At 39.3% G+C, this 26,853-nt stretch overlaps 1 protein-coding gene and 1 pseudogene across 4 annotated transcripts in view; both read left to right on the top strand.

Moving 5' to 3' along the window:
• SLC44A5 (solute carrier family 44 member 5) overlaps nucleotides 1-26,853 on the top strand; it is a 370,252-nt gene that overhangs the window by 19,219 nt on the left and 324,180 nt on the right. The window lies entirely within an intron of this gene.
• On the top strand, nucleotides 4,450-5,225 carry LOC128586413 (transformer-2 protein homolog beta-like; annotated as a pseudogene).

The following is a 26,853-nucleotide window of genomic DNA, read 5'->3' as shown; positions in this document are numbered from 1 at the left end:
GTCCACTAGCACCGAGCCTTACCCACAGTTAGTGCTCTGCAATTATTTGTGGAGGAAATAAATGAATACATATACATTTTTAAAGGGAAATATTTTCAAGTAGGTATAGAGATCAGATATTTTAGGAAGAACTATGTCATATCTCAGTTCAGTTTTCTATTGTGTTGGTACCATGTTCCCAAAATAATTTTTCTTAACACATTAAAAAGAATATCTTCCCAGAGCCTATCCCTTTTCTTTTTTTCTATCTTTTGGGGTCAGACAGATATGAGTTCAAATTCCAACTGTGTAATTTTGGGCAAATTACATAATGTCTTTGAATTTCACTTTTCTTATCTGAAAGATGGAGCTGATATTACCTATTTTGTGCAACTACTGTGAGGACGAAATGACATAGCTAATGGTAAAGTATATAGCATTCTATTGTGTGCAGCAGGGGTGTTCCATGAACGCTCAATTCCCCTCCCTCCCTCCTTCCTTCCTTTCTTCCTTCTTCCCTTCCTTCCTTTCTTCTCCTACTTCTGCTGTTTTGGAAATGAGAAAACTGCAGCATACTCATGGTGGCTTTTTCTTACAAAGATGCTCTACCCAGTAAATTACCTCCAGCCTCAGTCTGCCTCCAGGTCAGCTCTGTTTTTGTTTTTTCCCCATATTTCTTTTCTTTGCATTTATACCCAGAACCGACCAGGTTTTCCTTCTGTTTCTCATGCTGGCTTGCCTGAAATCCAATTTTTCTGCCATATGCCTGATGGTCAACATGTGTTTCCCAGCAAAGTTAACAGAAAGGAGAGAGAGTGAGAATCAGGGAACCTGGGAATGCCAGAGGCAGGAAAATCTCTGGGAGGTTGTGTTGCTAGCAGAACCTTTTCTAGAAGCAGGGTCTTTGGAATGTCATTGAGAGCCCAGGTCACAGCTTTGTTTTTTCTGCTTTGACTGTTAAGGGTGCTTTTTGATTATCTTTTAATCAGGCTAACAATTTTAACCAACAATTAAAACACAACAAATGCAAAAAAGGAGCTAAGCCACAAAAATGAATGAAAGAAAATGGTTAAGATAAAATTATTACCAAAACGACTCTGCAGGAAAGGGAACTCTTGACATGGGTGGTCTTGGTTAGGCACAGAGCTGAATTAGTATGAGGAAGCAGTAAGCAGATGTCTATTGGTGAGGTTCAGATTGACTGGGCAGGCCAGGAGTTACCAAGACAGTGTTCAAGAGTGTTTGCTGAGAGTAAGACTGTTCTTTATTCTACCAGTAACTCAAGCCGCTGGGACTTTGAGCCCCCAGGTTGCCAAATGCTGAGCAAATTGTTATACACTTGGAAGTTGTTGTTGTTGATATTCTATTTTTGTGGCTTAAAGCCAAACTTTGGTGTAGACGAGTGATGAGGAAAGTTAAGGCTCCTGCTTAATTAGCTCAGTCGCGTTCCTCTAATGCTGAGTTTTCCCACCTAGGCTGCACTTTGATATTTTGGGCAGGATACTTCTTTGTTGTGGGGAACTGTCTCCAGCATTGTAGAATGTTTAGCAACATCCACTCAACCTCAACCAAACACTTTAACCTCAACCCACTAGATGCTATTAGGACCCTCCTCAGTTGTGACAAAAATATCTCCTGACGTAGCCACATGTTTTCTAGAAGGTACATCCCCATCCCCTGCCACTTTGAGAGCCCCTGCTCTAATGAAAGAGATGAATGAGAGTGGTCGTCCACCTACCTCTGGACTTTCCCATGGAGTAAGCATGAGACTCAAAAAAGATTGATCATAGATTGCACTCTATTCCAAAATGAGTTAGGTATTTTTTTGATAGCCTGAAAGTACTGCGCTAGACCCTGGGGATACATAGATAAGTATAATCTGATCCCTAGTTTCAAGGACTTTGCTTCTTACTAAAAAGAGGAAGAGATGCCTTACCAGCTCATTTCAATACAAAGCTGTTAAGTGCAACCATGTATCTCAGTCCATAAATATAAGGTACAGTGGAACTGCTAATGTGTAATCTTCCCATTCCCCCGGGGGAAAGCTGTCACTTAAGGCTTCATTGAGAAGGTGGTTACCATATGAGTTTCTATTTACAGTCACTGAACAAAACAAAATTAACATTTTAACATCAGAAATATAGCATCTTGATACCATATTTTCTGCCTATTATTAAATTTTGTATGCATATAATTTCTTATATATTATATTAGCATTTTACAGAGAAACAGGCCCAAGTAGAGATATGGGTGTGTGTGTAATGTGTGTTTGTGTGGGTGTTTGTATATAAAGAGATTTGTTATAAGCAATTGACTCACATGATGATTGAGAAATCCCACAATCTTCTGTCTGCAAACTGGGGACCTAGCAGAGCTGGCAGTGTAGTTCCAGTTTGAGTGTTAAGACACTGTCCTCCCAGCTCGAAAGCAGCTGGGCAGAGGGGAAAATTCTCCCTTATTCCTCCTCTTTTTCTGTTCAGGCCTCCAATGGATTGGCTGATGCCTCTGCACGTTGGGCAGGGCAAACTGCTTTACTCAGCCGTGGATTCACATGTTCATCTCATCCAGAATCACCTTCACAGACCAATCCAGAATTATGTTTAACCACATACTTGGGCGCTCTGTGGGCCAGTCCAGTTGGCCCATAAAATGAACCATCACAAAGATAATTAATGTCTCTCACGCAGTGGTTCTTAAAGTATCCTCCTTGGACCAGCAGCATTAGCATCCCCTGTGAACTTGTTAGAAATAAAATTTGGGGGCTCTACTCAGCTACTAAGTCAGAAACTCTGGAGGTGGGGCTCAGCCATCTATGTTTTTAAAATACCCTTTTAGAATCCTGCTGAAGTTAGAACCACTGCTCTAGTAATTCACTGATTAATTTTTAAATGTTATATAAAATGTTATATATAATAAAGTTGCATACTTTATTACAGAAATACTTTATTCGGAAAGTTGTATAAAATGATGTTTTAAAAAGGAAGAGTATAATCTACTCATAGGCCTGTAGTAAAAGTGTTTTGTACATTGTATCATTTAATCCTCACAACAGCCCCCAGAGTGAGCTTGGAGGTTTTCAGCCCTGGATCAGTTTCTAAATACCCATGAAGCTTGTATGTAGTTGTTCAGGTCCCACCTTAGACCTGCTGAATCAGAAACTACAGAGTTTCTCATGCATCTGGTGGTTGAGAATCACTGAAGTAGATGTTCTTATTTGTATATTTTACATTCATGAAAATTGAGGGCTCGGGGGGATACACTATTTGACCATAGGTTCACATATAGGGTGAAACTGAGCAAGTATTTCATGAACTTATTTATTCACCAAGTACATACTGACCTTGAATCATTATTGAATCTGTCTGACTTCAAGGACTTTGGTCCTAATCATTCAGGTAAATTTATGTGTACTGGAAAAAAAATGTGTGCATTTAAGAAGAGTGAGAGCTAATATTTGTAAAGTGACTTACAGTTCCTTTACAAAGTGTAACAACCTTGTAATGTTATTATTGTCATTTTACAAATGAGGAATCTAAGGTTGAGGGAGATAAAGTGATCTGTCTGAAAAGCAAGTCCCAGGGCTGAGTGTGAAAGCAGGCTTTCTGACCCTGGATTTCGGCTTTTCTCTACCACTATTATACTTAATTGTATATTTACATATAAAATTAGAATAGGGAAGATAAGTTATATGAAATTTATAGAATTAACACCTTTCTGGTTATTAAATTTATGTAGAAATTGTACACCCCCCCAGAAAACACAAACAAACAAACAAAATAAATAAAATAAAACAAGCATAGTATATACGGTTGGATTTTATTTTCCTAAATCTTAAAGAAAGCTGTGAATTAATCCATCTCCTAAACTTGAGGACTCTGCTTTTCTAGTTAGCTAGTAGATATACTGACAGTGTCCTAATTTATTGCTAATTCAAAATACGTTTACCAATTTTATGATGAAAGGGTTTTTATTTTTATTCTAGTGTGATATGGTACCTGGATTAGTCAGTGTGGGGACTGAAACAGCTTAATTTGTTCACCCCAAGAAGAATGCCATTTAGGATAACGCTGCACTCTTCTTTTGCTGCCACGACGCCTAGAATTGCCTTTGCCTTAGCCCTTTTCATGTGGGCGAGATCATAGAATCTCAAAAGGAGGGGCTCATTGCCAAGGGACAGAGCCACTCAGAATGAGGCCCTTTAGCCGTTGTTTGGGGTCTCTCCTTGTCAGGTAGTCAGTGGCAATTCATGAAAGACAACTTCTCATTTAAGGAGCTTTATTAGGTGAGCAGCTCGGAAACCGGTGCGTCGTGTGAGGCTGCAGCGGAGCCTCTGTAAGAAGGCACAAGAGGTTGGCGGCTTCATTGAAGCACGTGGAGCGGCGACAGCAGCCTGGAGTCACGAGCCACAGCGGCGATCAGAACTACGGTGGCGGGAGTCCCGTTCTACTTCCAGAAGTCAAGTGCTCACGGATGGGGAAATCTGCAAGGCATGCCCCTGCAATGTCTGGCTCCAAGGAAGATTCCGGGCGTTCCAGATCAAAGTCCAGGTCCAGATCTGAATCTAGCTCTAGATCCCCAAGAAGCTCTCGAAGGCCTTGTGCAAGGTCACGGTCTTGTTCGTGCTCCTTAGACGATCTCGGAGCGCGTCTTCCAGCCGAGATTGTCGCAGACGTCACGGCCACAGCCACTCTCCCCTGTCTACTCGCAGGCGTCATGTTGGGAATCGGGCGAATCCTGATCCCAGCTGTTGTCTTGGGAGTATTTGGGTTGAGCTTGTACACCACAGAAAGAGGTCTAAGAGACGTGTTCTCTAAATACGGTCTATGCAGTATACGACCAGCAGTCTAGGCGTTCAAGAGGATTTGCCTTTGTATATTTTGAAAATGTAGATGATGCCAAGGAAGCTAAGGAACGTGCCAATGGAATGGAGCTTGATGGTCGTAGGATCAGAGTTGATTTCTCTAGAACAAAAAGGCCACACACCCCAACACCAGGAATTTACATGGGAAGACCTACCTATGGCAGTTGAGGCCGTGGGGATTATTAGGACAGAGGGTATGATGGAGGCTATGGTGATGGAGACTCCTAACAGCAGGTCACACAGGGAAGGAGGTGGAGGAGGAGGAGGGAGAGCTGCTCCAGACAGGGACCAGATTTATAGAAGGTGGTCACCTTCTCCTTACTACAGTCGTGGGGGATACAGATCATGTCCCAGACCTCTATGGTATTCACCTCGTCGCTATTGAGGCATGTGAAGATTTTCTGAAACCTACCCTACAGCTGGGATATTGTTTGTGGACGATATTTTTTATTGTCTCTTTTAAAAAGTGAACAGTGCCTAGTGAAGTTAGGTGACTTTTACACCTGTTAGGATGACTACTTTTGGTGGAGTTGAAAAGCTGTTTTCATTCTGCATTTGTGCAGTTCCGTGCTTTGTTCAAAGTTAAGTGTTTTCAGGAAAGTATGTTTTGCGTGTATTTTGTGTAAATTTTGACTGCTGAGAAGTTTCTATTGTACAAAACTTCATCTAAAAGCATTTTCTTTTTACTGAATCCAGGGTATAGTGAAGATCAAAGCCTGAATAAAATGCTACCAAATGGCAAAAAGCAACAATAAACAGTTTGATTTTTACTTTTCTTTCTAACATATCAGTGCTTAGCAGAACTGTTCAGATTTTTGTTGTCAGTAGTAAATTTAAAGACAAGATGGCCGTTTTCTTCAGTCCATGAAACACACCATACTTAATATACCTGCAACTAAGTGTTAAAAATCATGCTCTGTAACTCTGTACTGCTAGTATTAGAACTAAAAATCTTTCAGTACAACAAATGCTTAATGGCTTATGTTAGTGTGGATTTGTCAGCCTCCATGTAATCTGTAATAATATAGATAGCAGGGAGTAAGACGAGTTGCCCAATATACGCCTTCAAAGGCTATTTCTTAAAACCGTTAAAAGGGTATAATGGTATTTCAAACAGCAAGTGACAATACATTCCACCACAAATGTACTCTTGTTCTTCTAGCTTTAGACCATATGAAAAAACTGGGTGCTTCAAAGCATGGGGTAAGAGAAGGGAACCCTACACCTGTGTCGTGGATGAACTGAAGACTTTGCCCGTTCATTTTTTAAATATTATTTTCAGGTCCTTTGCTTACCAAAGGAAGGCCAATTTCACTTAAATGTTTGAGAACTGTGTTTAAATAAATGCAAATGCAAAACAAAAAACAAACAAAAAAGAACAAGGAGCTTTATTAGAAAGTCACTTTGCGTCTAAAACACAGGAGGACTAGGAGCTGTTCTGTTTTCTTAGAATTTGAGACCTCAGAGCATAGGAATTGAGTGAGGTTTCTCTCACCCAGCCCTGAGGAATTACTGAAAGTTGGCCAAACCACCCATCTTGTCATCTGCCAGTGGTCTGTTCAGAAGAGGGATTCATTAGAGACTCTCAGAGAGAATTCACAGGAGGAGAGAGCAATATGGCACTCTCTTTCTCCTCTGCTGCAGGGTGGGGAGGAAAATCTTTCTCTCAAAGCGGGGAAGCCAGAGTTTAGGGTTGTTTATATGAGGGCAGAATGCCATCTCCATCCTTGGCTGATGTTTGCCAAATTATAGAGACAAGTGGGCTTTCCCCATGCCTCTACCTGAGCAGGGCGAGAATTTTCTTGAGAGAATCTGACCTATGGTTCCCCATAATTTGGATCAAGGTATGATAATAACAGGTCTCTGCTTCCGTCTGGGGAAGACTAAGGACAGGAAGGTAAGTAGAGCTGCCTTTGACCTCAGGCAGGGAGGTAGGCACCAGCAGCTTGTCAAGTTGCGCATCCATTGTTATTCCTGTGAACCCAGGAAGAGCCCCTTCCTAAGAAGGCTGCCTACTGGGGCAGAGCTGAGGGAGTGTGATGATGCCAGGGAGACTGCTAACAAGCTCACTGTTCGCTGCAGGAAACAGGAACTGGCTGATGGTTTCCCAGGAATCCACATACGTGCCTCATGATATCCAGTATTTGGAAGCCTATCAGGACAGAGGGCTGATAGCCAAATGAGTATTATAAATAATAGCTCCTTTTTGGATCCCTGTCCTCTCTCAGGATTCAGAAATAGAAAGGCATTGAGGATGGGGTGGGGAGAGAAGAAAGGAACATGGAGGATGGAACAGATTCCTCCCCCATCTTTTCTGCATACTTTTTTCTCCTGCACCAGGAGTCATTCCTGAGCTGATGGGAGGGGAGAAGCTCCAAGTGCAATATGAGAATCATGCTTTGAGGTAGACAGGACTGAACTTTTTAATACCTGGTAGCAAAATTGTTATCACGAAAAGAAATCTGAAAGAGATGTCAAGGATAGAGGCGGGAGATCTGACAGAATGTTTGAATGCAGTGATGGGAGAATAAGGAAACTGTTTCCTGATTACTACCGAGTCCGGCTCATGCAATAATGACTGATGAAAGGCTCAGTTTCTTTAACAGATTGTAAGGAAGAGAAAAAGATGGGCAAGGATTCTGCTTACTGAATTATAAGCAACTTAAAAAATTACTATAATAGGAATGCTTCATTTGAATAAGAGACTGCATTCAAGAGCTTCCAAGGTACTTTAAAAATCTGTATTTTTTGGAGTGGAAATGGAGGGGAGTAGTATGACTTTTAAATACACTTGGAACAAGAAAAATTTGTCAGATCTCGATATGCTTTTGTACGTAATTGGGAATCAAATATTATTTTGGAGCACTGTCTACCTTTCCCCCTCTATCTCAACTCATGTACATTATTTTTATGAGTTATTACAGGAGCCTTTTCATTATAATTCTGAAATTACATTCTCTGTTGCTGACAGTGCAGCTTTTAAATTGTTGGCTTTAATAGAAGCATTAAGTAGTTGGTGCTTTTATTATTTTATACCGGTGGACCAAAATGACTTAAGCCTTTTGAATATAAGCCAGTTCATTTGGCGACCTCCATCATGTCTTTCCAACCAAGACATAGAAGCGATTTTAACAGGCTCCATGATGAGTTTTTAGACAATGAGCTTTGGTTTTTGAAAAAGCTTCAAAATACAGAGTAACGTAGGTGCTAGGTCCCTTCCAGTTTCTTTTTAAACTCTGCTTCTACTAATGCTAATGTCCTGTGATTCTCTCTTGGTAATGAAAAGTTAAATCATTGGTTCCATTAAGTGCTGAATTTGGCTGATTTCATCAGCCTTCTGGGTCTGGCTTGTCTGCTTTTTAGATGGATAAAATTGAATAACACCATTTGGTTTGAAAAATTTGATTGGCTTAGGATGTTTCTGACTTTTTGATGTGTGTATGTGTGTTTATAGGTAGGCTTCATGGGTCATGGGTATCTGAGTAAGGAAGTATTCTTGACCGCAGCCAGCAATTCTCTGAGCAATATGTTAAGTGTACTAGTCCTAACTATTATTTTCTTTAAGCCATATAAATTTTTCAACAGAACTAACTTTGGAGTGTCATGGCCTTTTCTGCTAATAAACTTGGCTATAAAGTGTTTTGTTTTTTCTCTTTTGAGACAGAATCTCACTTTATTGTACTTGGTAGCGGTGCCGTGGTGTCATAGCTCACAGCAACCTCAAACTCTTAGACTCAAGCCATCCTCTTGCCTTAGCCTCCCAGGTGGCTGGACCTACAGGTGCTGGCCACAATGCTAGGATAATTTTAGACTCCTGAGCTCAAGCAATCCACCTGCCTCAGCCTCCCAGCGTGCTGGGATTATAGGAGTGAGCCACCGCACCCGGCCTGGTTATATAGTGTTAGTTTCCTTACCATGAACAAGGGACTGTAGACTTTATGGTTGAGAAAACATAGGAAAACACAAATGTTTGCATCTAACTCTCAAACCACAAGTTTTTGAAATAATCACACAAGAAGTTCACCCTTTCTGTGTTAGATTGTCCAGGGTGCTGCTAGTTTTACTTTTGATTGTCTACATTGTTAAGATCCTGCAATCGTCTATACATATTCATGAAATCATGACTGAGAATTTTGCCTTTTTATTTTATTTGTTTTGCCTCTTACAATACTAATATTATGGCTGAGACCTAGATTTGCATTTTTTGACCCTAGAAAAGTAATCTTTTTAATTCTATGCTGTAGTTGGTCTTTGGTTTTTGTTTGTTCTGTTTTGGGGAATGCCTGAATAGGAGACTCTGCTTTTAGTATTTATGTCAATAGATGCTTATGCAATGTGGGTACGCTCATAGAGACATGCTCGCTAGAGGGTGGGCTCTCACTGTGGGCTCCGACCTGGGTTAGGACTTGACACTGGGGAAAATAAGGAGACTCTAGATCAACTTAATGCATAAAGTCTAGGAAGCCTGGAAAGAGGGGAGGCGAACGTACACTGACTCATAGGACCTTGGCTGAAGGAGATGATGTAGCAGCTTCCTGACTTCTCAGAAACGTTTTTTTTTCCTTTTTATTTTTTATTTAGTCATTTGTACATAGATCATAAATACATTTATGCCATTATGGGATTCAATGTGTTGATTATTTCTACAAATTGGAGCACTTACATCCTACTAATCAACATAGCCTTCACCTCATTTACCCAATTACAGCGTTAAGACATTTGTGTTCTACACCTGATAGATCCAACTTGTACTTGCAATGTGCTCCATAGGTGGGGTCCCCCTACTATCTCCCCCTCTATCAACCCACCCCCTCCCCTCCCCTTTCCCTCCCCTTCCCTCCTTCATCCTAGGCTATAGTTGTGTTTCATTTTTCATATGCAAGTGTGAGTGATTCTAAATTGGGACTGGAGTTTGAACCCACCACCTCCAATATGTGGGGCTGGTGCCCTACTCCGTCAAACCACAGGCACCACCCCTCAGAAACCTTTTATTGATCTCTGCTAATTAAGCGTGTTTGCAAAATGCAAAGGTGCCAAGATAGGATTAAAAGAATCCCGAGCCCCCAGGAAGATTGGGTAAAGAGGAAATGTCTGGATAACTGGAATGTAGGGTAGTGAGTTGTCAGCAATGGCTAATAATGGTTTAGAAAGGGGGAGAGAGGGTGGTGCCTGTGGCTCAAAGGAGTAGGGCGCTGGCCCCACCAAAAACTGCAAAAAAAAAAAGAAAAGAAAAGAAAGGGAGAGAGAAAAACAAGTCTCCTCTGCAAGGGCAAGTAAGCCAGCCTCCCTAATTTAACTGCTAATCAGGAGTTCAAAGGGTTTAGCCCCGCCAGCCTGCTGATTCTTAGCACAAGGAAGGTCTTGCCCTGTTTGGGAGCCTCTGGGCTCTTTTCCTTTTGGTGGTCTTGATGAACCCGCAGGGATGCCACATCTAAGTGCTTTGCCCTTTGCAAGGCGCCCCATGGAGAGATCAGCCTCCCACCCTAGAGAGTTACCAATTTCAACCAGTAAAAATATAGATGCAAGTGCTATACTTACTTTTACAAGCTGAAATATTAAAAAATATCAAAAAAGTTTGACTGGAGATCCTATATGCTGCTAGCCATTTATGTTACCTCCCTGAAAATTTTTTCCCCTCCCAGTTGGCAAGTTGAGATAGACTGACTTTTTTTTTTAGTGTAGACAGTTGAATTTTGGCTTCTCAAATTTTTCTGTCTGTGTTCAAGGAAAGTCTGTAGAATCATTTCAGATTTGTTCTTTTATGTTGTCTGTCTTTTCTAAACTTTATCTATTGAAAAATTCTTTTTCATCGTGTCAATTCAGAAGCATTCCTGGGTCTTAACCTGCTATGTATGAGTTCTGACAAGAGGTATAATTAGTAGGAAGGACTTTTCTTAAATGCACTGAGTTCTTGAAAAAAGAGTATGCATTTAGAATTCATGATGAAGAGAAATATATTAGTGTAGGGAAGTGAGTAAATGAGAGTACTTTTGAAAGATTTTGCTTAGGGCCCTAGAATATTTCTTATTCTACAGCGTCTGACTTAAACTTATATACTCTGGCTAAATTCAGCTGATTAGTCAAGGAATTTTCTTTCATTCTGAATTGCCTTCAGTAGTTATCCAAAGTGGGACACTTTCCTGATGATAACCAACTCTTTTTCTTGGTAAATTAATGTTCATGATTCAGAATCCATTTTATTTCCTGACTAAAATCCCTACTTCAGTAATTTAAACTGTGGATTGTAATTATTTGGCTAATGATGGACATCGAAACCTTAAAGATCCCAGTTTTGACATTGTATTTCTTTCTTTCTTTCTTTTTTTTTTTGAGACAGAGTCTTACTCACTTGCCCTCTGTAGAGTGTTGCGGCATCATAGCTCACAGCAACCTCTGGCTTTGGGCTCAAGTGATCCTCTTGCCTCAGCCTCCCACAAGCTGGGACCATATGCAGCCTGCCGCAGCGCCCGGCTCCCTGTTTGTGTTTATGGCTCTCAGTGTCAAGCTCTCCAACATCTCAGCTTCTAAGAAGTTCCTGCCATTCTTGATTAATTCCAACCCATCATTCTATTTCCCAGGAGTCTGCAGTTAATGGCATTGTTCAGGGATAGCGTGCCTTTACAGTTACATTTTGCTCAATGTGCTTATAGTTAGCTCACCAGGCAGCATCTTTAAATACTCTTTTGCCAATTCATCCGTCCACACAAGCTCAGCCCAGATTTCTGTGTTGCATCATGCTGTATGTAACTCAGCAAAACTAATGACTGCAATTGAAACACACACCTTCTGTATTAAGTAGGGTAGCATTATTGTGGGCGGCTATAAATAACTTGCTCAGACAATTATAGTATTTTAAAAATATAACAGTTTAACAAAATGATGTGTGGTCTGGACTAAGTGTCTTACTAGCTCATAGGAAAGGTTTTATGTCTTGGCATGACAGTCATGAAAATATGTATTTGTAAATTTAGGGCTGACATGCCATCAACCATTAAGCAATACATTCACCAAATCAACACAAATGTAGTGCATAGTCAATAATATGATTCATTTGTCACTTGGTGGTTGGTCCCATCAGAATAAGTATGTTATAAAAAGCTGACTTTTCCCTTTTCTATATTGTACACTGTGCTACTTCCTGATTTAAGTGGTGAAGTCGGAACTCGTTATATTTCATACTTACAAATAAGCATACATGTGGCTGGAAGCATTTCTTAATATAATTTGTTCAGGGAATTTAATATTATGCTGTGTTAAAAGAAATATGACTTAGAGTTAAGAAACTTGATTAAGTGTTAAAACTATGGAGCATAAAGAAATTGAGCATTTTAGGAAAAGAAAATGATTTTTGGATTTTCTGCCTGTTTAAACTTTAGTAAGCATTTTAATTTGTTATATTTTCTCTATCGGAGAAAATATAAGAATGATAGCATCCGTTTTCATTGGACTACAATTTTCTGAACCCCCAGGCCAAAGTCTTTTCTTGTTCTTCAATGTCCTTGTTTATTATCCCCGAAGAAAGTGGGCTTTCCTCATTCCCTTGCAGACCTGGCCAACCCGGCCTCCTCTTTTGTGTTTTACTCCTATTAGTTCTCAAGTATAATAGGTTGCCTATAAATAATCAGTGTTTCCCCTTCTATTTATATCACTTACTGTTTAAATGATTTTCCTGTATTACTTAGCTCCCCACCATATGGCCTTACTACTTCTGCTAATGACTGGACCAAGGAGAGATGTGTGTTGGAAGGCAGAGGTAGCATCCAGCAGACCTCGTAGCGGGCAGGGGTTGGACTATAGGGTGCTGGTAGGAGTCAAGCTCTGCAAGAGGCGGATCTTAGAGTTGCTGGGGTTCCTTCCTCCGTAGTTTTGCCTAAGGGCCAGAATGGTTTCTTCTTTTATATTATTAAGCAGTTTGCTTTATCAGCACTGTTGGGTTAGAGTTAAAATCAGGAATATTTATTATTTTCAATGTTTCATCAAGATTTATCTGTTCTTTAAAAATACAAATTTCAGGTGAAAGTAGAAGAAAAGGTACTCAGTTTAGTGACAATAATTTACTATTAAGAAATTCTTGTTTAATTCAGGTAGACCCAAGCCAAGAGACACTACTTAGATCATTTACGAAACAATATGAATGTTTATTTCCTGTCTAGGCTCCCTTAAAATTAGATTACTGCAACGTAGTCTACCTGCAACAACCTTTGAAAATCCAACTCAAAATGAGTGAGTCCTGATTTCTTAATAGGATAAGCCACAGGGAAAACATTATATTTTTGTCCTCTAGATCCACAATTTACTTCTAGGTGTAATTCAAGGTGTTGACTTTGATGCATTTTTTTTTTTTTTTTGAGACAGAATCTCACTTTGTTGTCCTCAGTAGAGTGCTGTAGTGTCACAGCTCACAGCAACCTCCAGCTCTTGGGAATAGGCAATTCTCTTGCCTCAGCCTCTGGAGTAGCTGGGACTGCAGGCACCCATCACAACACCCGGCTATTTTTTTCTTGCAGTTTGGCCATGGCCGGGTTCAACCCCACCACCCTTGGTAAATGGGGCTGGCGTCCTACCCACTGAGCCACAGGCGCCGCTCCTGACTCTGATGCATTTTGCTTTCTTCACTTTAAAAAAATTTTTTTTTGTTTTTTTCTCAAATGCTACCTCCTGAAGTGTATTCAGCTGAGACCGAAATGACTTGAGACTTTTGCTGACAGTCTCTAGCTTTGCCATATTTGCTGACGCCTTGGGTGCACCAGTGCATGGGGCGCATAATTATCTTTACCATCTATGTTGTATCTGGGGAGGAGATGCAAGCACGATTTTGAAACTAAGAATGCTCAAAGCATCATGCACATGTCTCACAGCACAACAAAATCTCTAAAGGGAAAAGAAGACTTTCTTAATGGCTTTTTTACTTGAGTTGTACTCCCTATAAAATAAACTATTCTTGTGACAATTTACATGACACTTACTGGAGGAGCTGCTATTTGTCTCATAAAATAAATCTGCATCAGTTGTGGTGGTACAGCTTTGGTGGGGGTGGCGTCAATCACTTTTTGTATAATCACTGTCACCCTTCACAATCAGGATTGTATTCAGCTGCAGTTAAGCACATTTGTTTTATATTACTTAAGAGGGGACATATAAGGAATATTTTCATTCATTTTATTCAATAACATTCATTTATTGAAATAACACATTCATGTTGTTAAAATATTAAACAATACAGAAGAATTTGTTATGAAAAACCACAATCCCCATCTACACCCTTCCTTACCTGCAGAGGTGACCAAGGTTTAACTGTTTCTATTTTCTTACGATAGTTGTGTCTGTATCTCTAAGTAATACACATACACACACGTGTATTACTTAGAATATACACACACATATATATATATCTAACTATTTCTTGATTTATTACCTTTAGATACTATTTCCTTCTTGATATACTAGATAAGGAGTGAATTTATATATATTACTCTTCACCTCACCATTCCCCTTTTCTACATACAATCATATCAGTAGTGTGTTTCCATATGGATTAACTTTGGTACTTCAAAAATATAATTAAATCTTCCTTTTTTTATTCCATTAACCGTAGTTGGCACTTCTGAACCCCCCACTTTGTAAGATGAACTCTCAACTCTTTTCACCCTGATAGTTGTCTTGCAAGTCAGTAAAGGCCATTCCCATTTGCAGAGCAATTTATTTGCAGAGCTTGGTACAGTGTGTTTGTGTGACACACCCTTCTCTATGCCTCCGTTGAAGTTATATTTGCTTCAGTTTAACGGAGGACTTTTCTGTCACTCCGTGCAGACTGTTCCTAGTGAATCATCTATTCGAACCCTTTACCACAGACTTTATCATATCCTCCTCTTTCTCAGAGTTCTCAGTTCACGCAGGTTCCTTTTCTTTTCTGGAGACGTCCCTCCTGGGACCCTATCTCCACCGGGTCCAGTCTGCACTGATCACCTTCTAAGGTTATTCCAACGTGGGTAGTGAGACTTCCTTTCACTCTCTCCCAGAAGGTGCTTTGTTTTCAATTTTGTGTTTTCTTTATGGCTTACATCTTCAAGTTAACCCTTTAACACAGGGTACACAGGAGTTAAAATGAACGAGATCTTGCAAAGATGAAAGGTCTTCATTCTACTTTCACATTTAATTGATCCAATCATTTGGCTGGAAATAGAATTCTTGGTTGAAAATCATTTGTTTTCAGAAGTTTGAAAGCATTTCTTTCCTCTCTACTAACACTTTTGATGATGAAAAACTCATGTCAGACAAATTCTAATTCATTTGTTGGTTATTTGTTTCTTTTACATCTCTAGATGATTTTAGGATCTTTTCTTTATCTTTGTGTTTCAACTGAACAACTTTATTTACTTACTTGTTTCTTTACTCATAGATCTTCTTTATTTACTTTTTTCTCTTACACAGATGATCCTTCACTTATGATGGGGCTATGTCCTGATAAACCCATCGTAAGTTAAACATATAGTAAGTTGAAAATGTATTTAATACAGCTAAGCCACTGAACATCACTTAGTTTAGCCAACCTTAAACATGCTCAGAACACCCACATTCACCTACAGTTGGGAAAAATAATCTACATATTGAAGCCTATTTTAGAATGAATACTGAATATGCTATGATTTATTGAATATCATATTGAAAGTAAAAAACAGAATGGCTGTGTGGGTCCTCGAAGTATGATTTCTATTGAATGAATATGACTTTCATACCATTATAAAGTCAAAAAATTAAGTCAAACCATTGTAAGTCAAAGACCGTCTTTATTTCTTTGATAATCACCTCCTTCTATAGTCTCTTGTCTTTTTCAAACACATTTTAACACATATCAAGAATTTCTAGATTTACCTTCTATGTTTCTTTTTTTTTTGTCCTACTGTTCTATATTCTGGAAGATTTCTCTGCTTTTACATTCTATTTATTTCTGATTAATATGAGGGTTCATTAATGTGAAGCAACGTCTAATTAGGTTACATTGTTTGCATTTATAAGGTAAAGTCTAAGTTGTAGTTGTATCCTTCACCATGGAAGTGTACTGTATACCACATATTGTTCCCATTGGGAAGGATCCTGCCTGGTTTTATCTTCTAATACTTCTCTCTGTTATATTTTATATCTAAGAGCATTTTCTAATCTACGGGTATTCTAGAGGATGCCAGTTTCTTTACTAGTATCTGCTGCATTTTGCTTCGTGGCTAGGGTACTGGCCATTAAGCTTCAGAATCCTTAATTTCTAGGCCAATGAGGGCTTTAACTGGCCACTAAACACAAATATTTATACTTGCTATCTTATTTTTTCTAGTATAATCAGAGAAGATAGCTGAGGTTTTTGTGCAGGGCTAAGTGCTTGGCTTCAGGCAGGCTTACTTTCAGGGCTGGGAAAGAGCTTATATGTGTGTTTACTGTTGTATAAATCAAGGGTGAGCAATTTTTGTTTTTGTAAAAGCCAGAGAATAAAAATTTAGTTGCTGTGGGTCACATATAGTTTCTGTCACATATATATATATTGTCATATATATATATTTTTTAAAACAATCTTTTAAAAATGCAAAAACTTGAAAACAGGTGTCAGGCTGTAGTTTGCCAAGCTCTGCAAAATCGACTTCTGTTCCCAGCCTCATGTTTCACTGTCACCTTCTGAATCTCAATCCTATCTGAAGATTGAGCCCTCTCCTCTCCTAGCACCCCTTATGGGTTTCAGCCTTTCTGCATATGCTGGGTCTGTTTCTTTGATTTCTCAGTCACTATTCTTCCAAGAATCTGTCAGAAATTCATGTCCATTTGTGGCTCCCCTTCCCATTCTGTCTGTTATTGTGTGTAATAGATGCTGTTGGTACCTGCTCCTTCTCATTGCCTCCTGTTCCCAGCATCCACCGCATTTTAAAAAGTGCCAGCACCTGTAACTCTTAGCCTGAGGGCTCTGTCTGACCGTAGGCACTCGCTCTAGCTGTCCACAGGGCAGACTGGTGGAGCCAGAGAATGTCTCTTCCCACCAACCCTCAAGCAATGGCTAATAGGACTTGGTGAGGAAATATCCCAGCTCCCTTGCCCCTCTGTTGGAATAACTCTGAGTTTTATGTTCTATATTGGCTTAGAGTTGCCTACCTGGATGAAGCTCCAAGCGCACAATGGCATCTTGTTGGATACTGAACTCTTTTTTTTTTTTTCAGTTTTTGGTGAGGGCCGGGTTTGAACCCACCACCTCTGGTATATGGGGCTGGGGCCCTACTCCTTGAGCCACAGGCACTGCCCCTGAACCCTTTTTTTGAATCTCTTCTATTTTATGTCCCACTTTCTCTTTCCCCTGCTCTACTACTGTTTCCTAAGACAGCCTTCCTTATAACTTGCTGTGTTGGAATGTTTATCTCAAGGTTTGATGTCTGGGGAGCCCAAATGGAAATATCATGGGTTAAATTATTCATTTATTATAATTCTAATGAAATCTCTGGTAGAAGAGCAGATAACTTTGAGTACTTTTTTATTATATTAAATTTGAATCCTGTTTACTAAACTATATATTATATCAAGTATTTACTATGAGCTAGGCATTATTCATGGGGCATAGAATAATAAACGAGGCATGAATTCTACCCATAAGGAGAGCAGATAATCTACACAGTAGGAGTGCTTTGTGTATTGTTAAGAGAGGTTGAGATGTATGTGTCATGCGGCTTAGAAGGCTTGAGAAGTTATTTGTAGACCAAGTTCTTAGGGATGATTTCAGGAGGAGGTGGCATTTGAGTTTGTGACAGGTAAGTCAGTTTGAAAATAGAATGCTGGGGCTGGGCATTCCTAGGGCAGAAGAGGGAGTGAGCATAGTATACAGGGGTATTTGAAGAGGAATGGTTCATTAGCAGTCTTCCATCCCTAAGTGTGGGAGGACAAAATCGTGTAAAGCAAGTATTACATACATGTAAACTTCCAGACATACACACAGAATTAATCAAAATCTAGGGAGATGTTCATATAAATATTGATGGATGTTCATATAAATAGTGATAAATAGTGATTCATATGATTAAGAGTTTGGATTTGATGTGGGAAGCAAATGGGAGCCATTAGATTCCTCTGCAAAGGGAAATTAAAAACATTTTTATAGGAGAATGGCATGGCTTCGGGTGTTTTATTCTTATGAGGTATAGGTTGAATGGAGATGAGGAAGAAGCTATTGTAGGGGTGTGGTGAGTTTTCAGTCTGCGTCATTGTGGTGGATCATGGGATTAAGAATCAAAGGTCTACTTTGAGAAATATGGAGGAAAAATCTGAATTGCCAAGGGGAAAAAAATAGAAGTATAGAAAATGGAAAAGTAGGGAAAAATTCAGAAGAGGTTAAGCTTCTAGAAATCTCACCAAGTGGGAAGGATGCTCGAATGTGTAATAAGAAAAAGGCCTGGGTCTGGGCCGGCTGGAACTGAGGTGGTTCGCAGGGTAGGTTGTGGGCAAGACATCCACTTCTGTTTACCCTCTCACTCTTTCTAACCACCTATGTCCTTCAAGAGAGTTGGTAAAGAATTGTATAAACCTGATGAAGGTTATGCTTTGGGTTTATTTACCACTTTTGGTACCAGTTCCCTAAAGGGTTTTCAAAGGGAATAATTAAAAAAATAGAAAGTAATAAGTGCTTCATTGATAATAAAGTCTTGAGCTTGATTGAAAGACTTTTGTAACCCTCAAATTATAGATTAGAGTTTCTATTTAAATTTATTTACTGCTGTAATCCAATTTTGCTGGTTTCCATGTGAAGTCGTCTTGAATGGAACAGAATCTACTACTCTCCGCAATGTTAGTTTCTTAGGCACCAACCCATAAATTAGCATTACTAGTGGGGAAAGACACCTTGTGTCTAGTTACATGTGTTTAACTATGTGCTCAGAAGACTGTTCTCTTTACTGCAGCTATAGGGTAGTTGTAACTACACATTAATAAGTTATGAGCTACTATTTTGGAGAAATTGCTCTACCAATAATAAATAGTCTATGTTCTGTTCCTTTTCTCTCTTAGAAATCTGTATGGAATAAAATTAATTCAGGAAACAACAACCTCAGGAAGCAAGAAAGCATAATTCATTTCATAACTAGCCTTTTCCCTCTTCTCAAACTTATTAGTGTTTAGACTTACTCTAGTACATTAGTTGATTTTTCAGACTCTGAATGGTTTTTTTTTTTTAATTTCATAATAATAGGGGGCTGCAAAGATTTTTGCTGCATGGACAGCTTTTAAAATGCTTAAGTTAGAGCTATTAGTGTGCACATCACTTGAACAGTGTTCCTTGTAACTGTTAGTAGGTTTTTACCCCCACTAACCCCTAGGTCTCCTTCAGACCCTAATGTTGAGAATTATTTCATTTCATGCATCCCTTCAAGGTCATCTCTCACTGTCTTCTTTTTTAGCACCTGGTGTAAGTGGCATCACATGTTTCTACTTATCTATATTTGAGACTAGTAACTGACCGTGAAGTTCCTTGGCTTCCTTTTGTCATCCAACAACATAGAAACAGGATACTCTATAGCAGGGGTCCTCAAACTGCTGCCCGCGTGCCACATGAGGTGGTGTGACTGTATTTGTTCCGTTTTGTTTTTTACTTCAAAATAAGATATGTGCAGTGTGCATAGGAATTTGTTCATAGTTTTCTTTTTTTTTGTAAACTATAGTCTGGTCCTCCAGTGGTCTGAGGGACAGTGAACTGGCCCCTGTTTAAAAAGTTTGAGGATGCCTGCTCTATAGGAATTGTGGTCTTTTTTTTTTTTTTTAAATTAACCATGACTTGAAAACCCCTGACACTCTAATCTCGCCTTTCTTCTTCCAATCTCATAAATTCTTTTAGCAAATATGTCACTTGTCAATATGATCATGTCCTTGCTCATAATCTACGGCAACCTAATTTTTATGTGCTGTCTGGCTGCTCTCAGACATTTCTGCTTAGCAAATTGTGCAAAAGGTTCTTGAGCCAGGGCGGGAGGTACATCTTCTGGATGACTTCTGAATTTGCATCTCTGGGTGGAGTTGTATGTAGGAAGGTAATGCCTTTTTCTGTTCTACATTTAGTTTTGGAAAAACGTTCAGGTTATCCTGGGGGAAAGCAGGGATACTCAGACACCTGAAGAAGTTGTGTAACTGTCTGAACTCATTCGGGTCTTAGATCACATGGTCATTAGGTGGGCAGCCTGGGCAGGCCACCTGACCGTACAGACTGAGCCCCCACCCTTGCTTCCACTTGACATCCCATGCAAATACGAGGTAGAGATGGTGTAACATTATGTAGTAAATGAAAGTGTGGCATGTAGAGTCAACCAGTGAAATCCAGGTTTTCCACTTAAAATTATGTGATCTCTGACAGGTTAATTAATGCCCCCTTTTTTTGTATTAACCTTCTCAAAAGTAAAGCATATGTTAATAACCCCTACACTGTAGAATATTGAGATTAAGTAATGGACTTGGAGTGTCTTAAATGTTAAATATATATAAACTTTATTTTTTAATTACTTTCAGAGAAGGTAAAGACAATTTTTCTACGTTTGCGCTGAAAACTTTTATTGGCTATAATCAAAGAAATGCATTGTTGGTCCAACATTTTGAGTGAAGTCTTTTTTTCTTTTTCTGTTGCACTCTGTTATTGTATCAAACAAACTTAATAACATAATACATACATCATTTGAATACCTACATACATTTGAATGATCCTTAAAACTCTAGTTGTACTTTCATAAAGGTTTTAATAAATGGTTTTTAAAGGTGACAGAAATATTTCCTTTTCAGCAGTATGATTTATTTTCATATTGGTTTTGGGGCTTTGGGCTGGTACTATTTTGCATGACTTCTAAACATGATTCTAAGAAAATAACATATTTTCTTCGTAGACTCAGTCTTAAATCTTGGAAAATAAGGATATTTTTATTAGTATTGATCATTTGATTCTATCAAAATGATTTCTGGACCTCATAGAAAAACTCGAGCTGTTCCAAGGTGACTGCCACCTGTGTATTTTCATCGTAACATAACTAGAACTAGAATATTTTCTGTTCCTTTGAATTTTGCATGAGTTGGTGCTTTAATCCTCAGGCACTGAGTCTCGATAACCTCTGGTGCTGTGGCATCTGTTTCCCCCCAGTTCTCATGGACTCCAGCACTGATTTTAGAATAACTGCCTCATTACTGCATCACTTCAGGTTTCTTGTCATCCACAGATAGCCTGAAGTGGAATGCATGCTATTTAAAGACAGCAGTGTTTTTCTTTTCTTTCCTTTTTTACATTTGAATAATACATAAGTGTGAAAAATAGCACCTTCAAGATTAATAAGTTTTGCATACCAAGTAGAATTTTGAAAAGTTTTTATCTCAAATGCTACTTTATTGCCTATAAAGTTATATCCATATGAGGTAGGGAAAGGATTTCATATTTATTTGGTAGCTTTTCAGTGTCAGGCACTTTGCATAAATTGTACTATTTAATTTTCATAATAGCTTCTGCAAGTAGGAATTACTTCCCTCATTTTCTAGAGACGGCAAGTGAGAGTCAAACGGCCATATGATTTGCATACCTAGTACATTTGAACCTAGCTCGGATACCCAAGACTGCCCAACTTTTCCACTCTACTGCCTGGAGTGAAGGAGGGAGATATGTGTGTCGTGAAAATGGAAATGGCCATGACCATCTGGAAGGACAGTTTTGCCAAGTTCTAATATGAGAAGTGATGGACTTTGTCACAGCCAAACATCAATATAAAGCTGAACCTCTTCACAGAATAAAACACTCCTATGAAACATTCTGATGCAGACACATTTTAGTTCTGAGTTTTGTTCCCATGCACGAGGGTACAGTATTGGCTGTAATTATTACTGCTGTTGTAGTAATGTCGCGGACCGCCAGTCGTTGGGCCTCAGTCCGAGGGTGTTCAGGGTGAACGTTACAGGTGGATTGAAAGGTCGACGCAGGGTGAATTGACAGACTACTATACACCATGGGTGATGAAAAAAGTAGCTGCACTTTATTGATTTTTAAGTCTGGTATTTATACATTTTCTTTCCAGGGTTAAAACAATGTAATCATTATTTTGCTTATGCTTACAAATTATCTTTGTGTCTCCAATTATCTTTGTGTCTCCATATGTGGTTTATCATGCATTATATGTTTTCAAGGTTTTGCTCTTTGGAGGGAGGTGGTTTATTTTTTCAAGGTTTTTGTTCTAGGGAAGTGGTTTCATTAGTAACACCTGGTTGCTTCCCCTTATCTAGGAATGTCAAGGCTTGTAACTTTTCTTAGTTCTGTAATTGTTCTCAGTTTCTTATGATCTCTTTTAAAAACAGCTGAACATATTCTTTTATGTATAATGCTTGACTACTTCTATATATTTTTACTCTAATTAGTAACTATATTTTGATTCATAGTTAATTGTTTATTAAACATTAAACTACTCTATTGATTTGTGTTACATATGAAAATTAGTGAGGTAAGATGTTTTTCTAAGTAAAGTTTTATTGCAGATGGTGATAATGCATGTTGTGTTAGAGAAAAGTTTTTCTGTGAGAGGCACCGTGGATGGTGGGTGTGCATATCGTGATGGAACATTTTGTTTGCCGTGTCTGCATTGTCTCAAGTCACTGACATTTATGGTAGGGACGTGCTGTTGACCAGGCTTACTTGGAGCCACTGAGTTCGGCACAGCCATTCTTGCTGTGTTTAATTGTGGATCAGTAAGTCACTGTGTTTATTCTTAGTTTCTCAAAACAATCAGGCAATAATCAGTCATTCAACTGAACAGACAGGTTTCAGGGTAAAGGTTTCTTAGGCTTTTATGCCGCACCTCATGACTTCTTACGTTCACTAAAAGGCATGCTAGGCAACTTATGCGCTGCTGTCGCAAGCCAGGGGGACTGGGGGTAACGCTCCGGGGAGCACAGACCGCCTAACCACGTACTTTACAACGCGGACAGAGCCATCCCACCACGGCCAGATGCCGGGGGTGCGGCATTTCCCCCTTTTTTGTTAATGAAACGTAGTTCAAAGAGGTCTTGGCGAACAGCCTTTAAGGAGGAAAAGACACAACGAAGGAGACATGGTAACAGTAAGACAACACAGAATATCAGGCATTCAATAATGACAATAAACACAATGTACTGAACCTAGGATAAAGGACTTAAAGATTTAAGATTGTCAGAGAGTGACTGAGCCAGTGCATCGAGAGACGTATCAGGTAGATGGGCTTCACTGATGGCAGTGATATCCTTTTGAAGGGTATGTAAGTCATGTGTAATGTCATTATCCTTCCACACACCTTGTAAATGTGCCTTTGTTTTGTCCCAAGGAGTAGAAAGATTGTAAGGTAAAGGAGTAACACAGATAGCTGGAAAGGCAGAGTGACATTTAGTTTGAAGTTTATGTTGTATGAACTTAATATTTTGACCTAAAGCTAATACTACTTCTTCTAAAATATTTAGTTTTGCTTCAAGTTTATTGTCTATGCTGGCTTGAGTCATTAAGGCTAGAGTAATGTTACTGCTTAAAGAGTTGACAAAGTGAGTCGTATGTACTTCCTGAACCAAGGCAGTAGTAGCCACCGCAAATGTAGTGACTATAGAAATTAAAGCTAAAATTCCTAAAATTAATGCTGCTATAAATCTTTTAGGTCTAATTAATTCATTAACAGTATGTAAAATTTGTAAAGCAGAATTATCATACCATGGATCATTCTGTAAATCAACAGGTAACATTACATAAGAAGGTTTTTTTACAATTAACATAACATTCAGCAATTTATTATTTACATGAAATATATCAGAAGAAGTAATACAATTGGTTATTTTTATAAGTTAAAAGATTTTAAAGGAAATACATAGTTAACTGGATCACATGTAAATTCTTTCACAAATTCTCTTTTATGAGTTTCATTTAACTTGCACAGACCATCTACAAACATTCTAAACTTTCTTGAACTTTTGTTCTGCCTTTTACTTTCTTACATAACTATTCTGTTTCAGGACAAAATTTATCACACAAGATTTTTTCTTTACACAATGTCATTCTCTTTTCTGCTTAATTTCTCTTACTCTCAAAAACTCACTTTCCATCAAACAGGATTCCAGTTTACCATGAAGTTACTTATTCACTCAGCTAAACTGATAATTAGAAGGTTTAAAAGACAAGAATTTTATCCGTTGACAAAGATTCAGTTTGTAAAAATATTTTTCTTATTTATATAAATTACTAGTGGTAAAGGGTCAATAATAAAGGTTTTAAACTTCACCCTTGGGATTCCGCCAGTGCTGTTGTCTGGGGGCTGTAATACTTGGGAGGCAGGCCCGCCCCACGAAGGGCAGGGGGGCCCTCAGCTTCCTTCCCCGCTGGGCCTTTTCAGCCGTCTTGGAGTCAGTGGAAATGTGCCCGGTGCCGGTGGTTTTGTTTGTTATCGGCGAGTGTACTTTCATTTTCTCTAAGCGGCGGGTGAGATCTTGTAGCAGCCGCTGGCGTCTCCTTCTGCGTTGTCTTTTCTGAATCTGAGTTAACTACTCCTGGAATAACTTCAAAGTTTTTAGTATAATTTGAACTTTTACCAATTACAATTCCAACTGTCCCCGGCAAAAGTTGCCCTTTTACTGCAGTGGGGATTAAAGTAACACCGTCCCATTTGGATAATAAGACATTCCTTTCACTTGCTAAATTTAAACCTGCACTCCCAGGAGTGCCCCGTGAAAGGTTATGAATAGTAAATTCAGGGGCTTGAGGATTTAAAGTAGATGAGGGCTGTGTTTTACAAGCTACAGCCTGCTCTCCCTTGGGGCCTGGGCTGGGAGAATGCCCCTTTTACTAGTTTTTTGATTTCCGTACGTTCTGATCCTCAGGATCAGTGTCACCCTTGTCATTCAAGGGGGTTCCATCCTTATGAAATTTTGATTTACATTCATTTTTCCAGTGTCTGCCCTTCTTACAGCGAGGGCATAAGCCGGGTGGGTCCCCCCTCGGCTTATTGGCATGGGACTGTTTACAGTCCTTCTGCATGCGTCCTGGCTTGCCACAATTGTAGTAAGTGTTGGTAGGAGCTGTTGGCCCCTTACCTTCTTTATTGAAGGTATTTTTAACATAGGCGCTGAATTTCTGACCTTGCATTGCTGCAGCATAAGCCATACCCTGGGCTATAGCTGGTGAGGCATCCATACATGCTTCTAACTGTTTGAGCAACAGTGATGTGCCCTCAGACGGGGGGAGCATTCTGTTAATGGCTTCTTCCAGCCTTGAAATAAAGTCTTGGTACGGCTCCTCCGCACCTTGCTTAATAAGAAAATGTATAAGCTCCTCCAACCGTTTGAGGGACACATTGAACCCATTTTTAACTAACAAATGCTGTAACATGACACTGAATATACGTTCCTCTTTGATCAATGCGTGCCTCATGGTACCTGTTGATTACTCACACTTAACCGGTCAGCCTTTACCGGCGGGACTGCAGCTCCCTGGTGAGAGTCGCCTTCAATCTGAAAAGAGAGAAAGAAAGAAAAAGAAAGATCACCTGTCCTTCAGGTCCCTGTTCGGGCGCCAGCTGTCGCGGACCGCCAGTCGTTGGGCCTCAGTCCGAGGGTGTTCAGGGTGAACGTTACAGGTGGATTGAAAGGTCGACGCAGGGTGAATTGACAGACTACTATACACCATGGGTGATGAAAAAAGTAGCTGCACTTTATTGATTTTTAAGTCTGGTATTTATACATTTTCTTTCCAGGGTTAAAACAATGTAATCATTATTTTGCTTATGCTTACAAATTATCTTTGTGTCTCCAATTATCTTTGTGTCTCCATATGTGGTTTATCATGCATTATATGTTTTCAAGGTTTTGCTCTTTGGAGGGAGGTGGTTTATTTTTTCAAGGTTTTTGTTCTAGGGAAGTGGTTTCATTAGTAACACCTGGTTGCTTCCCCTTATCTAGGAATGTCAAGACTTGTAACTTTTCTTAGTTCTGTAATTGTTCTCAGTTTCTTATGATCTCTTTTAAAAACAGCTGAACATATTCTTTTATGTATAATGCTTGACTACTTCTATATATTTTTACTCTAATTAGTAACTATATTTTGATTCATAGTTAATTGTTTATTAAACATTAAACTACTCTATTGATTTGTGTTACATATGAAAATTAGTGAGGTAAGATGTTTTTCTAAGTAAAGTTTTATTGCAGATGGTGATAATGCATGTTGTGTTAGAGAAAAGTTTTTCTGTGAGAGGCACCGTGGATGGTGGGTGTGCATATCGTGATGGAACATTTTGTTTGCCGTGTCTGCATTGTCTCAAGTCACTGACATTTATGGTAGGGACGTGCTGTTGACCAGGCTTACTTGGAGCCACTGAGTTCGGCACAGCCATTCTTGCTGTGTTTAATTGTGGATCAGTAAGTCACTGTGTTTATTCTTAGTTTCTCAAAACAATCAGGCAATAATCAGTCATTCAACTGAACAGACAGGTTTCAGGGTAAAGGTTTCTTAGGCTTTTATGCCGCACCTCATGACTTCTTACGTTCACTAAAAGGCATGCTAGGCAACTTATGCGCTGCTGTCGCAAGCCAGGGGGACTGGGGGTAACGCTCCGGGGAGCACAGACCGCCTAACCACGTACTTTACAACGCGGACAGAGCCATCCCACCACGGCCAGATGCCGGGGGTGCGGCATAGTAACTTTGTACATTAATGGCAGTGTGGTGAGGCGAGGGGAATTTTCCACTTTGGCAAGAGCTTGACTGTTCTCTCTAGATTTCTCTTAATCTCCTGCTGAGATCTTGTTAAACATTTTGAGGATGAACTAATCAGTGTTTTGCATCTTTTCAATAATATAAATGCTTTTTTTCCAGCATAATTTTATATGAGACTATTCAGATGAAAATAGATGAAAAGACTCTCTCACCAGCTGTGGTCTGGAAACAGTCTGGGTTAGTGATGCTGGTGGGGGGGCAACCTCAGTAAGGTTTAACCTGAGTTAGGGGCTTGAGAAAGATGTTTGTAATGGGCAACA

The sequence above is a fragment of the Nycticebus coucang genome, chromosome 5 (genome assembly GCF_027406575.1).
Source record: "Nycticebus coucang isolate mNycCou1 chromosome 5, mNycCou1.pri, whole genome shotgun sequence".
NCBI lineage: Eukaryota > Metazoa > Chordata > Mammalia > Primates > Lorisidae > Nycticebus > Nycticebus coucang.
Note: the sequence above shows the minus strand (reverse complement) of the source record. Positions and strands in the feature narration are given on the sequence as shown.